Genomic DNA, 14064 nt, shown 5'->3' on the forward strand with positions numbered 1-14064 from the left:
TAGCTAAGGTGTTAGCTCATGACAGTTAAGGATCACCCTTATTTGGTGCATTTACCTGAATATGCACAAGAATCACCCAGGTTTCATTCTCTAGAAATTCTGATTTATCTGGGAGTGGAGCTCAGAAATCTGTATTTTGACAAGTTCCCCCAGGTGATTTCTGATGCAAGTGGTCCCTGTGAGAAAAGCTGTCCAGATGGACCTCAAGGAATAAAGCCAGGTTAGTAGTATCATAGAGAAGTAGGGATGAGGAGGGAACACACCTGGAGGTAGGAGGCTGCCTCTCAAATCACATAGAATAGTGGTAGCCTATTCTACCTACGCATAATGACCACAAAGGGCCTGCACAGTCCATCACACCTGCTCATCTCTCCCAGGCAGTACAGTGTAAGAGTTAAGCACACAGGTCTTAGAGTCATACTATCCTGGGTCCAGATCTTGATTGTACCAAAAGCTGTGTGACTCTAGGCAAGTTATTTAACCTCTTTGAGCATTGGTTTCCAACTTTAAAATAGGGATGATTATAATACCTACCTCATAGTGTTATGTCAAGCGTAACGACGATTGTGAGGATGGCCAGGACCAGGCAGTGTTTTGTTCTGTTGTATACATGGGCGCTATGAGTCAGAAGCGACTCAATGGCACCTAATAACAACAACAACATGGTGTTATAAGAATTAGACAAGATAAAAAGAGCTTAGCACAGCTCCATGTAGATGGCAAGTATGTCATTAATGTTAAAAAAAAAAAAAAAAAATTGCCATCAAGTCGATTCTGACTCATAGCAACCCTACAGGACAGAGTAGAACTGCCCCATAGGGTTTCCAGGGCTGTAATCTTTATGGAAGCAGACTGCCACATCTTTCTCCCATGGAGCTGCTGGTGGGTTCAAACCTCCAACCTTTCGGTTAGCAGCTGAGCGCTTTAACCACTGTGCCAACAGGGATCCTTCCCATAAATGTTAGCCACCATTATTCTAGGTCCACAATCTGTGATCTGACTGGGTTTTAAAATTCAGAATTTAAAGATTTTTGGATTTTAGAAAGGTAACATGGAGTAAGTACTATTTATTACACGACCCCCAGCAACAACTGGGTAATCGTCCCATAATTAACCAGTTGACCATCTAGTTGATTCTGACTCATGGCAACTCCGCATGAGTGAGAATAGAACTGCGCTCCATAGATTTTGATGTCTGATTTTTCAGAAGTAGCTCACCAGGCCTTTCTTCTGAGGTGCCTCTCGACCTTTCAGTTAGCAGGGGAGCATATTAACCATTTGTACTACCCAAAGACTCTTATCCTGTAATTGTCATTAATATCTCTGCAGGAAAAAATGTGTGAATATTCATGCTAAAAAGGATAAAAACTAAATTCATGTCAGTTCAGGTCAGGTTTTGCTGCCAAATGAGTTTTAGCACCAAATTAATAATAAAAAAATCTTCCATTTTACAGAGTTTTTTGAATTAAGAATTAAAAATAGGGCATTGTGGACCTATATGAAACTATTCTTTTGACTGGAAGGGTGGATTTATAACTTTTCATTCCTTGCCCCTGCCTTCTGCCCTTTCCCTCTACTCTCAGGAGGTCCAGAATCTCTGTAGAGGTCTCCTGTTTCTTTACAGAATTATGTATTCAAGGTGGCACAGCATTTAATCTTCCTAGTTGTGTAGCACTGGTGAAACATTTGCTAAAATTATAAGCCTTAACCCAAATACAAGTCACATAGCGGCACTGTTGTCAATGGCAATTGCTTAATCCCTCAAAGAAAACCTACCTAGCCCTACCATTTTAGAATTTGTTCTCCTTTTAGAGGCTAATGACCTTCTGTTGGAATGCCCAAGAGAATTCTGGGGTTGACGCTGCCAGGCTGGAGAAGTTCCAGACCACAGCCTTGAGGAGACGAAGCAGAGGAAGAGGCAGGAATCTCAAATGAACAGGCTGGTGGATCAGACCAGTGAGCTTGGACCAGGTCTGACATAAAACTGCCTATGTTTAGGTTTTTACTTAACCACGAAACAACAACAAAATGACTGCAGTAAACTATTGCAGCCCATGGGTAACAGTTCCTCTGGACATAAAACTATTCCATTCTGAAGTTCCCTGAGGCGTCATTTAGAAAAGACCCCACAGTACCCTACTGTGTATAAGAGATTTGTGACCCTACACAGCTTTATTTCAAACTGTCCTCCAAAACCCACTGGAGGAGAAGCTTTGACTTGGGGTCATGCAACAACCCAGAGCAGTTGCACTCTCACATTTGAACTTCAGACTTTCCAAGGAGTGCTGTGGCCACGGGAGCTAAACTGAGACATAAATAACCCTTGAGGGGTGACCAAAGGTGCATACTGTTTTGTCTTATCTGGAGACCTGGCTATGATCCTAGCTCTACCATCATCAAGACCGACAACCTTGGACAAACCACTTCCTCCATGTGAACCTTGGTTTCTTTATATGTACAATGAAGGAATTGGGCTTCTCGAACTTTAGCACACGTAAGAAATTTTGATTCAGTAGGGTTGACAGGAGGCCCAGGAATCTGAATTTTTCACAGGCACCCCAGGTGATTGTGATGTAAGAATTCTGCAGATTCTACCTTGTGAATACAGTGTGACTGCCTACACAGAGTCCTGAAGAGGTTTTCAAATTTCAGGGTACATCAGAATTCTGTCGAAGTTTAACACGCAGATTCACAGGTCTCGCCCCTGGGGAGTATCATTCAGAGGGTCTGGGATGAGGCCAGACAATCTGCATTTAATCAAGCTCTGAAGATGATGTTGATGCAGGAGGTTCCCCAACAATACTTTTGAGAAACTCTAGGTTGAATACTCTCAAAAGGCCCTTTTAGTTTCAAAATCATCTACATTTCTGCCACTAGAAAACACGTGGCCCCCAAAACAGCTCCTAAAGTGGTATGATATGCAGACTGCTTCCTTCCAAGAGACTCCATGATCCCCTCCTAACAGTGGGCTGAGTGCAAGCCTGGCTCAGGCATGTGACATGTAGCTGACTTGGGGACAAGAGAGAGGGTGGCAGTTGTGCTGACCCTGCTCTCGGGGCCCTGTGGTCCCTACTGGGAGGTGTGCTCTATTCTTCCCTGCTCTTCCTGTGGCTAAGGTAGAAAAATCATCCCCATAGCCAAGCTGGAGCAGCCCAGATGAGATCAATTTGACCACAGCTATTTTTTTATGCCTGAGATCTCATAACTTCCTTTAAGCCTCAGTCTTCTTTCTTTTTTTTTTTTTTAATGGCTGAGATCTCATAACTTCCTTTAAGCCTCAGACTTCTTTCTGGCTTACCTGGACCCATGGCCTAGCTGTGTATGAAGTTTGTAATGCTATGAACACTTTCAGCAAGTATTTCCCTGTCACAGTTTCCAAGTTTCGTTTTCTAATGTACATGTATCTATTAAGGAGCTACACTTGCTCCATCAACCTTCATACTCTGTAGACCTATTTAACATTTCTCCTAAGGTCATTCTTCCCAGTCTCCTCCCACACCTACCCTCTGTTCTCTGCCTGCTATCTCTGCTGGGAGCCACAACACAATGAATGATCCTGCTCAGTCACCAGCCTGAGTCATGGCTGATAATGTCACCCCATCAGTTAGTCACATGACCCATTCACACAATTCTTTTCTCCCAGTCCAGTAAAGAAGAGGACCTAGAAGGAATTAGTGAGCTTTCCTAGGAAGACAAGGATCTGGAGCCTGGTTGGAGTGCAAGAAGGTTAGCCACTGGGTAGGCATCATATCACTGGGGTTGAACATATAACAGAGCATTACATGGAGCCATGGAGAAACCCCCAAAGACAGACATTGCCCCTTTGTTGTGTTTGCCAACTTGATTCAGGCCCTGAGGGATGCCTATATGATATAGGGGCTGAAATGAAGACTTCTGTGAATGTAGCTGTGCTCTGGAGGCTTGTGAACTCCTGGTGATCAAGTGTGCTACCACTTACAGTTCACAAGAAATGTTCCGATATATGACAGATAACCTTTTGTAGCAGGGTTAGGTCTCATTTCAAACCTACAAATGCTAAGGACATGGTAGACCTCTCAAGCACTGCTCATGTAGAGATTCGCATTTGTATTCAACAAGAATAGAAAAGACAAATTCTGTTTTCATCCAGTTATAGACTTCTTGTAGATATTTGGGAACAATAATTGTTATGATTTCTTGAGTATCTAATTTATGCCAGTTTATGTACTCTGATTGGCACTGGCTGCCTGGAGTTGCATTTAAAAGGATTCTGGACCTGTGGCTGATGTCACTGGTAGAGTGCTGTGAAGGATTGCCAATGCCTGCCGTGGGCCCTGACGGCATAAAAGAGAACATGCTGAACATGCCTTTGCCACATCTCCTCATAATCCTCACAGTCTTATAAAGTAGGTACAACTATTTGTATTTTACACATAAGGTAACCAAGCCCCTACCTCCACTTCCAAACATGTAATCATGTCCACCCCTGCCTTTAGTCCCTCTCTACTCTCATCTGAAATCTCATTTCTCTATTCTTTCTATGTTCAGTTCAAGTTCAGCCTCTTTGATGCAGCCTTCTCTGACTACTCGAGCCCTCACTAACTTCATTCCCTGATGGTCTGGAGTCTGGACATATCATATGGTAGAAAAAGCATGACAATAAGGGCTAGTTTCAATTTCTGGTTCCACCACCGCTGGTTGTAAGACCATGGGTGAGTTTTCTAATGTTTATGGGCTTTATTTTCTGTATCTCTTAAGTGATTTTAATGATACCTGCATTATAGGTTTATTAGGAGAATTAAATGTCATAACATATGTAAAGTGCCTGACACATAGAAATTATTCTCATTCTTTCTAAAGCACTTGGAGATTCAGTCACATAAAGCAGCTTGTAGTTACAGGTGGTCTCCTATCATTCTCTGATATTTTCTCTAAGGCTTGTCTTTCCATTTAGATTGTAAGCTCCCTCCAGGAGAAAGTGTCTTTCCCTTGAACCCCCATACTTCCTTGCAGAGGGCTGGTCACATGGGTCTTACATAAATCTGTATTGACAGATACACTAATGTGACAAGGACTACGGGAAAGACAAGCAAAAGAATCCTTCCTGGTAGTCTGAGGTTATAATTCTGAAAAGAAAAATAAGACCTGGTAGTGTAAAATGGTACAACCTCTATGGAAAACAGTACGGCACTTCCTCAAAAAACTAGAAATAGAACTACCTTATGACCCAGCAATCCCACTCCTAGGAATATACCCTACAGACCTAATAGAAATGACATGAACAGACATATGCACACTGTGTTAGTCATCTAGTGCTGCTATAACAGAAATACCACAAGTGGATGGCCTTAACAAACAGAAGTTTATTTTCTCAACCTTTAGGAGGCTGGAAGCCCAAATTCAGGGTGTCCCCTCCAGGGGAAGGCTTTCTCTTTCTGCCAGCTCTGGGGGAAGGTCTCTTTCCCCAATGTTCCCCTGGTCGAGGAGCTTCTCAGGTGCAGGGACCCTGGGTCCAAAGGATGTGCTCTGCTCCTGGTGCTGCTTTCTTGGTGGTATGAGGACCCCGTCTCTCTGCTTGCTTCTACCTTTTGTATCTCACAATCCAATCCTGTAGGTTGAGTCCTATGTCACTAACACAACTGCCATCCATCTTCCCTCATTAACATCATAGAGGCAGGATTTACAACATATAGAAAAATCACACAATTCCGGGAATTATGACCCAAACCAACTGATAAACACATTTTTGGGGGGACATAATTCAATCCATGACACACACCTATGTTCATTGCAGCACTATTCGCAATAGCAAAAAGATGGAAACAACCTAAGTACCCATCGACAGGTGAACGGATAAACAAAATGTGGTTCATACATACAATGGAATACTACGCAACCATACAAAATAATGATGAGTGCTCAAAACGTCTTATAATATGGATGAATATGGAGGACATTGTGCTGAGTGAAATAAGTCAGTCACAAAAGGGCAAATGTTGTATGATCTCACTTTTATAAAGAGACAGAAATAGGTATATATACAGAAACCAAAGATCATTGGTGGTTACTAGGAATGGGTAGGTGGGGAGGGGGGAATCACTCTTTAGATAGTAGACAATTGTTATTTTTGCTGAGTGGAAAGGTAGCACTGAACGTGAGAGAAGTGTACACAGTTTGACAAGGTAAACGATGTCACTAAGAAGTACACACACACACACACAAAAGGACACTTTTGGTAAATGTTAAGACATACATAATTTTGCAACAACAGCATTAACAACCAAAAAATATGTGTGGTTATATACGTGTGTGTGAGTGCATATATGTGTATAGGTATGTATATGTGTGTACATATGCATGTGTGTATGCATGCATGTATGTTTGTATATATAATAAAGGACGTAGGGGGCACACTTATGGATACTTCTTAGACATAACCAAACACCTTGCAGGACTGGTTTTATGGGTTTGAAGCCTTAAGATCATAGTCTCATAAGACAACTTGGTCAATTGGCATAATATAGTTCATAAAGTTTATGTTCTACATCCTAGTTTGGTGAGTAATGTCTGGGGTCTTAAAAGCTTGTGAGCAGCCTTGTAAGATACAGCTATTGGTCTCTTCTTGTCCTGCACAAAAGAGAAAGAAGGAAACCAAAGACTCAGAGGAGAAATTAGTCTACAGGACTAACAGTCTACACAAACTACCACCACATCTACCCAGAACAAGATGGTGCTCAGCTACCACTATCGACCACTCTCATGAGGGCCACAATAGATGGATCCTGATAAAAGGGGACAAAAATGTGGAACAGAACTCAAATTCTTTGAAAGTCAAGACTTACTGGACCAGTTGAGGCTAGAGGACTTCCCGAGACTATCTGCCCTGAGATGCTACATAAACCTTGAACCAAAACTAACCCCTTAGGTCACCATTTTTTGGATCATAAAATGAAGAATATTACCAGTGAGTATTGTGCACCTTTAAAAAATCATGTATATATAGAAGAAATCAAAGACAGAAGCAAAAAATTGCTAGAATCAAATGAGAATGAAAACACATCATATCAAGACCTTTTGGACAAAGCAAAGGCAGTGCTCAGAGGTCAATTCATAGCAATATATGTACAAATCAGAAAAGAAGAAAGAGACAAAATCAAAACATTAGCTATACAACTCAAACAAATAGAAAGAGAACAGCAAAAGCACCTCACAGCCACTAGAAGAAAGGAAATAATAAAGATCAGAGCAGAAATAAATGAAATAGAGAATAGAAAAACATTAGAAAGAATTAATGAAATCAAAAGTTGGTTCTTTGAAAGGCTCAACAAAATTGACAAGCCATTTGGTGAGACTGACAAAAGAAAAACAAGAGAGGAAGCAAATAACCCAAGTAAGAAATGAAACGGGAGACGTTACAAAAGATCCAATTCAAATAAGAAGGATCATAACAGAGTATTATGAAAAACTATACTCCAACAAACTTGAAAACCTAGAGGAAATGAACAAATTTCTAGAAACACACTACCTATCTAAACTATTACACACTGAGGTAGAAAATCTGAACAGATCCATAAAAAGATACTATACATAGAGAACCCAAAGAACTCTACAAGAAAACTGTTGGAACTAATAGAAAGATTTAGCAGAGTAACACGATACAAGATAAACATAAAAAATCAGTTGGATTCCTACCCACCAATAAACAAAACTAGGAAAAGGAAATCAGGAAAGCAATACCATTTATAATAATAAAAAAAAATAGCCCCTGAAAAAATAAAATACATAGGAATAAATCTAACCAGGAACATAAAAGACCTATACAAAGAAAACTACAAAACACTACTGCAAGAAACCAAAAGAGACCTATATAAATGGAAAAAAATACCATGCTCATGGACAGGTAGACTCAACATTGTGAAAATATCAATTCTACCTAAAGCAATCTACAAATACAATGCAATCCCAATCCAAATACCAACAGCATTCTCTAACAAGACAGAAAAACTAATCATTAACTTTATCTGGAAAGGGAAGAGGCCCCGGATAAGTAATGCACTATTAAAGAAGAATAAAGTAGAAGGCCTCGCACTACCTGATCTCTGAATCTACTATATAGCTATGGTAGTCAAAACAGCCTGGTACTGGTACAATGACAGATACATTGACCAATGGAACAGAATTGAGAACCCAGATGTAAATCCATCCACTTAGGGTCACTTGATCTTGGACAAAGGTCCAAATTCCATCAAATGAGGAAAAGACAGTCTTTTTAACAAATGGTGGTGGCAAAACTGGATGTTCATCTGTAAAAAAAGAAACAGAACCATACCTCACTCCATATACAAGAACTAATTCAAAATGGATCAAAGACCTAAATATAAAACCAAAACCTATAAACATCATAGAAGAAAAAATAGGATCAACACCAGAGGCCCTAATACATGGCATAAACGGGATACAAACCATAACTGTCACAGATTGAATTGTGTCCCCAAAAAATACCTGTCAAGTTGGCTAGGTCATAATTCCCAGTATTGTAATGATTGTCTACCGTTTTGTCGTCTGATATAATTTCCCTGTGTTGTAAAGTCTATCACTATGATGTTAATGAGATGGATTAGCAGCAGTTATATTGATGAGATCTACAAGATTAGATAGTGTCTTAAGCCAATCTCTTCTGAGGTATAAAAGAGAGAAGTGAGCAGAGAGACTGGGGTCCTCATACCACCAAGAAAGCAGTGCCGGGAGCAGAGTGTGTCCTTTGGACCTGAGGTTCCTGTGCTGAGATGCTCCCAGACTAAGGGAAGATTGATGACAAGGACCTTCCTCCAGAGCTGACAAAGAGAGAAAGCCTTCTTCTGGAGCTGACACCCTGAATCTGGACTTGTAGCCTCCTAGACTGTGAAAGAATAACTTTCTCTTTGTTAAAGCCATCCACTTGTAGTATTTCTGTTATAGCAGCACTAGTTGACTAAGACACTAACAATACACAAATACCAGAAGATAAGCTACATAACTGGGATCTTCTAAAAATTAAACTCTTATGCTCATCAAAGACTTCACCAAAAGAGTAAGAAGAGAACCTACAGATTGGGGGAAAAAAAATTGGCTATAACATATCCAACAAAGGTCTAATCTTTGAAATCTAAAGAAAACTCCAACTCCTTTGTAAGAAAAAGACAAATAATCCAATTAAAAAATGGATAAAGGATATAAACAGACACTGCACCAAAGAAGACATTCAGGTGGCTAACAGACACATGAAGAAATGCTTGTGATCACTAGCCATTAGGGAAATGCAAAGCAAAATTACAGTGAGATACCATCTCACCCTGACATTACTGGCATGAATCAAAAACACAGAAAATAATAAATGTTGGAGAAGCTGCAGGGAGATTGGAACTCTTATGCACTGCTGGTGAGAATGCAACATGGTACAACCATTTTGGAAAACAATATGGTGCTTCCTTAAAAAGCTAGAAATAGAAAAACCACAGGATCCAGCAATCCCACTCCTAGGAATATATCCTAGAGAAGTAAGTGCCATCACATGAATAGCCATATGCACACCCACTTTCATTGCAGCATTGTTCACAATAGCAAAAAGATGGAAACAACTTAGATGCCTCTGAACAGATAAATGGATAAACAACTATGGTGCATACACTCAATGGAGTACTGCACAACGATAAAGAACAACGATGAATCTGCAAAACATCTAACAACATGGATGAATCAGGAGGGCATTATGCTGAGTGAAATAAGTCTATCACAAAAGGACAAATAAATGTATGAAAACACTATTATAAAAACTTGTGAAAAGGTTTACACACAGAAAGAAAGAATCTTTGATGGTTACCAGGGAGAGCAGGGTTGGGGAGGGAAAAGCACTAAGTAGACGATTGAAAAGTGGTAACTTTGGTGAAGGGTATGACAGTACAGAATACTGGGAAAGTCAGCACAATTTGACCAGGGCAAAGTCATAGAAGCTTCATAGACACATCCAAACACCCTTAGGGACCGAATTACTGGGCTGAGGGCTGGGGACCATGGTCTTGGGGGACATCTAGATCAATTGGCATAACATAGTTTATAAAGAAAATATTCCACATTCTACTTTGGTGAGTAGTGTCTGAGGTCTTAAAAGCTTGTGAGCGGCCATCTAAGATACTTCACAGGTCCCACACCATCTGGAACAAGGGGGAATGAAGAAAACCAAAGACGCAAGAGAAAGATTAATCCAAAGGACTAATAGACCACCACTGCCACAGCTTCCACCAGACTGAGTCCAGCACAACTAGATGGTACCCAGCTACCACCATCAACTGCCCTGACAGGGATCACATAGAGGGTCCCAAACAGAGGCAGAGAAAAATGTACAGCAAAATTCTAACTCACACATAAAAAAACAAACTTACTGGTCTGACAGAGACTGGAAAACCCCTGAGAGTATGGCCCCCGGACACCCTTTTAACTCAGTATTGAAGTCACTCCTGAGGTTCACCCTTCAGCCAAAGTTTAGACAGGCCCATAAAACAAAACAAGACTAAATGGGCACACCAGCCCAGGGGCAAGGATGAGAAGGCAGGAGGGGACAGGAAAGCTGGATGAATGGAAATGAGGAACCCAAAGTCAAGAAGGGGAGAGTGTTGACATGCCACAGGGTTGACAACCAATGTCACAAAACAATAGGTGTATTAATCATTTAATGAGAAAGTAATTTGCTCTGTAAGCCTTCACCTTAAAAAAAATTAAAATAAAAAATAAAATATTATATTTTTAAGCCTTCATCTAAAGCACAATAAAAAAAATTTAAATCATCCATATGAGACCAAATGGTCAACAATTAATCTAAAGCAAAAATGAAAGGGTAAGGGGACAGGGAAACCAGATTATTGGAAATGAAACAGCCAGAATGGAATGAATGAGAATGTTAACATACTGTAGAAAATATAACCAATTTCACTGAATAATTTGCATAAAATTTTTTTTTGTAATTGTTAAATGGAAACCTAATTTGCTTTGTAAACTTTCATCAAAAACACAATAAAATATTATTTAAAAAACGAAAAAAAAAAGACCTGGAATCCAGCTATGAAAATCTTGTTAAAACAGAAGGAAGCTAAGTAATTAAGTAGAGAGATGGGGTCTTAGTAGGAGTGGTCTGGGCTTGAGGGAAAGATTAACAAGCATTAATACTACCAGTTTTGGCTTTTCAGTCACCTATCCCCAATCCCTCTCAAAAAAAAAAACCAAACCAAACCCAGTGCCGTCAAGTCGATTCCAACTCATAGCGACCCCATAGGACAGAGTAGAACTGCCCCACAGAGTTTCCAAGGAGCACCTGGCAGATTCGAACTGCAGACCCTTTGGTTAGCAGCCGTAGCACTTAAACACTACATCACCAGCGTTTCCCAATCCCTCTTAGTTCCCATAAATTCAGTGATCTTGTGTTTTGCAAACTAAAACCAACGACTAAATCTGATAAAGACGTCTAATCTGCTTCTAGGTTCAAAAAAACAGTCTGGCAGAGTGTGTTGCGTATCTGAATATGGATATTGCCATGATTTATAAGCACAATGAGATGAAATATTTTAAATTGGGACCATCTCAGCCAATTTTGGCTAAGCCATCACCATACTCATCTAATCAATATGTGAAGATATTAAAACAGCATCAAAAAGGAGTTCTTAGGTTCCCATCTCCGTTGAGCCTCACCATCTACGTGTAAGTAAATTTAAACCTAAAAAAAAAAAAAACACTTTTATTTGCATTATCTCATTCAATCTTGACTGAAGTTTTGCTCTTTGCCCGGTCAGAAACCAAAGTACTGAGATGTTAAGTTATGTAAAAGGTCAAGGGGGAATCTTGATACATGAGTAGTTGTCTCCAAGTCTCCAAAAGGCTCTCATGTGGAAAACTTATTGTTGGAGACAAGGAACTGCTATCTGAAGATGTAATTTGGGGCGTGGGAGGATGAAGATGGTATGAGGGTCTCCAGGAAGTAAGTTATGAGTTCTACATCACTGGAGGAATATAAGAAAAGCTGGGCTCACCACCTGGAGGGGAGTATAGAGTGAGGACTCCAAGAATCAGTACGAGCGAGGTGTCATAAAGATGATATAACTCATTGCTGTTGAGTCAATTCCAAATTATAGTGACTCTATAGGACAGAGTAGAACTGCCCCATAGGGTTTCCAAGGAACGGCTGGTAAATTCAAACTGCTGACCTTTTGGTTAGCAACTGAGCTCTTAACCACTGGGAAACCACGGCTCCAAAGGCGATACAGTCCTTCTAAATCCATAGATTCCAAAACTTGCCTAAGCACATGGCTAAAAAGGTGGAAGAGGACACTGGCTCTTAGTTATACACAATCTGGAATCTGACCCTCAGATTCACAGCCAACCTGAACCTTGCCCACCTTATCCAGCTACCCTATAGCTCCTATTCCAGGAGGAAACTCAGTGGCTAAGGGACAGCAGGTCTGTTTACCAAATTTCGGGGCTTAGCTTGATTCCTCTGTCCATTCCCAATGTCCCCATCATTTCAAAAACAGTACATGCCGTTTCAAGTAAACAATTAGGGGAAGAGTGGAAAATTCTGATCCATAGATCTCAAATAGTCATAAAATGAGCCCTTTAAATTTGGAATGAAAGGTCTTCTCCTGTATTCGTGCTCCCTGCTGTCTCTTTCATCTTTAATTCATTAAGTGCAATTCACTTAGTGCTGAACATCACTGGCAACTGATGAGCTGACAGAGTCTAGCTCACTTAGATTCAAACTTTTTTGCATTGCCAGGTCCCCGTGGTGCACAGGCAACCTGGGGCCCTGATCAGGGTAGAGAGCACTTAATATAAGCAACTTAGTATATGTCGTGTTTTTCGATCACAAGGAGCCTCCCCACAACCTCAGATTAAAGTTTCAAATTTACAGATGAAGAATTCAAGGATCAGAAATGGAAAATGATTTAGGTCATGTTTATGGCTCTCTGGGCTAAGGTCTACTCCCAAGCCCTTCCCAGATAGCCTTTCTCTCCCCTCCCAGCCCTGACTATAAGTATAACTGAACAAGCAATACAGAGATTACAGAGTATGGTGCAGAAGCAACCTTATAATGTCACTCAGTAATCAATAGCATCCTGCACATGTGCAGAGGATTTTATGTGACCTAAATATTTTCCCATTGTCTCATTTTTCATTTTAATAAACTGTAAAGTAGCCAAAGCGTGGATTCAAATCCCTCCTCCAACAGATAAAGAGTTATTTAAAGGCACATAACTATTTAATATTAGACCTGGAACTAGAATCCTCAACACTTGTTCCTAAGACCACCACATCCTGGAAGTAGTTTGAAATAGCAGAAAAACCATGGACTTTAGAGTTAGGTAGACTTTGGACTAAAATCTCAGCCTGGATTCAAAGTCCAAGTTGTGAGACCTTGGGCGAGTTCCCCCTAAATTTTCAAACCTGTAAAATCTGCACTACAAAGTAGCTGTGACAAGTTAAGATTATGTATGTAAATTTCCTGGCAGCAGACTACAACAACAGAAGTCATTAATAACACCGCATCTTCTGCAGACTTGTAGGTTGCCGCCCAGATATCTTGTCAACAGCTCCAGTTTCCATCTGGGGATCCATGTGGTTCTGAGAAAGGTGATTCCACCCAATTTTCCTGGTACGGAGCAAGTGATTTAAACTAAGCCATTTAGCATATTACCTGCCCCACTCTTCTTTGCACTACTTGTATCACTTATAATTAATTATTCTATGCTTGTTTCTGCTAATAGACTGTAAGCCAATTTCATTTCTGTATCCCCAGGGCACAGCACACTTCTTTATATACAGAGGTGCTCAGTAATTTTTGTTGAATGAATAAGATCTGCCCATGGCAGCCACATGTAGAACTAGGTATTTGCAGAGGTTGTTTCGCTGTTCCCAATTCTCTATATAACTCTTCTTTTATTCTTCCCTGATGTGAGTAGAAAACCCAGCCCTGCTCCTGTGTATCTCAGAGTGTTCCCGCACTACAGATGCATGAGCTAACCAGCTAGAAATACAAAGACTTGAGGCACCAGGACCAATGCT

This window comes from Elephas maximus, chromosome X (genome assembly GCF_024166365.1).
Source record: "Elephas maximus indicus isolate mEleMax1 chromosome X, mEleMax1 primary haplotype, whole genome shotgun sequence".
In the NCBI taxonomy this organism is placed as follows: domain Eukaryota; kingdom Metazoa; phylum Chordata; class Mammalia; order Proboscidea; family Elephantidae; genus Elephas; species Elephas maximus.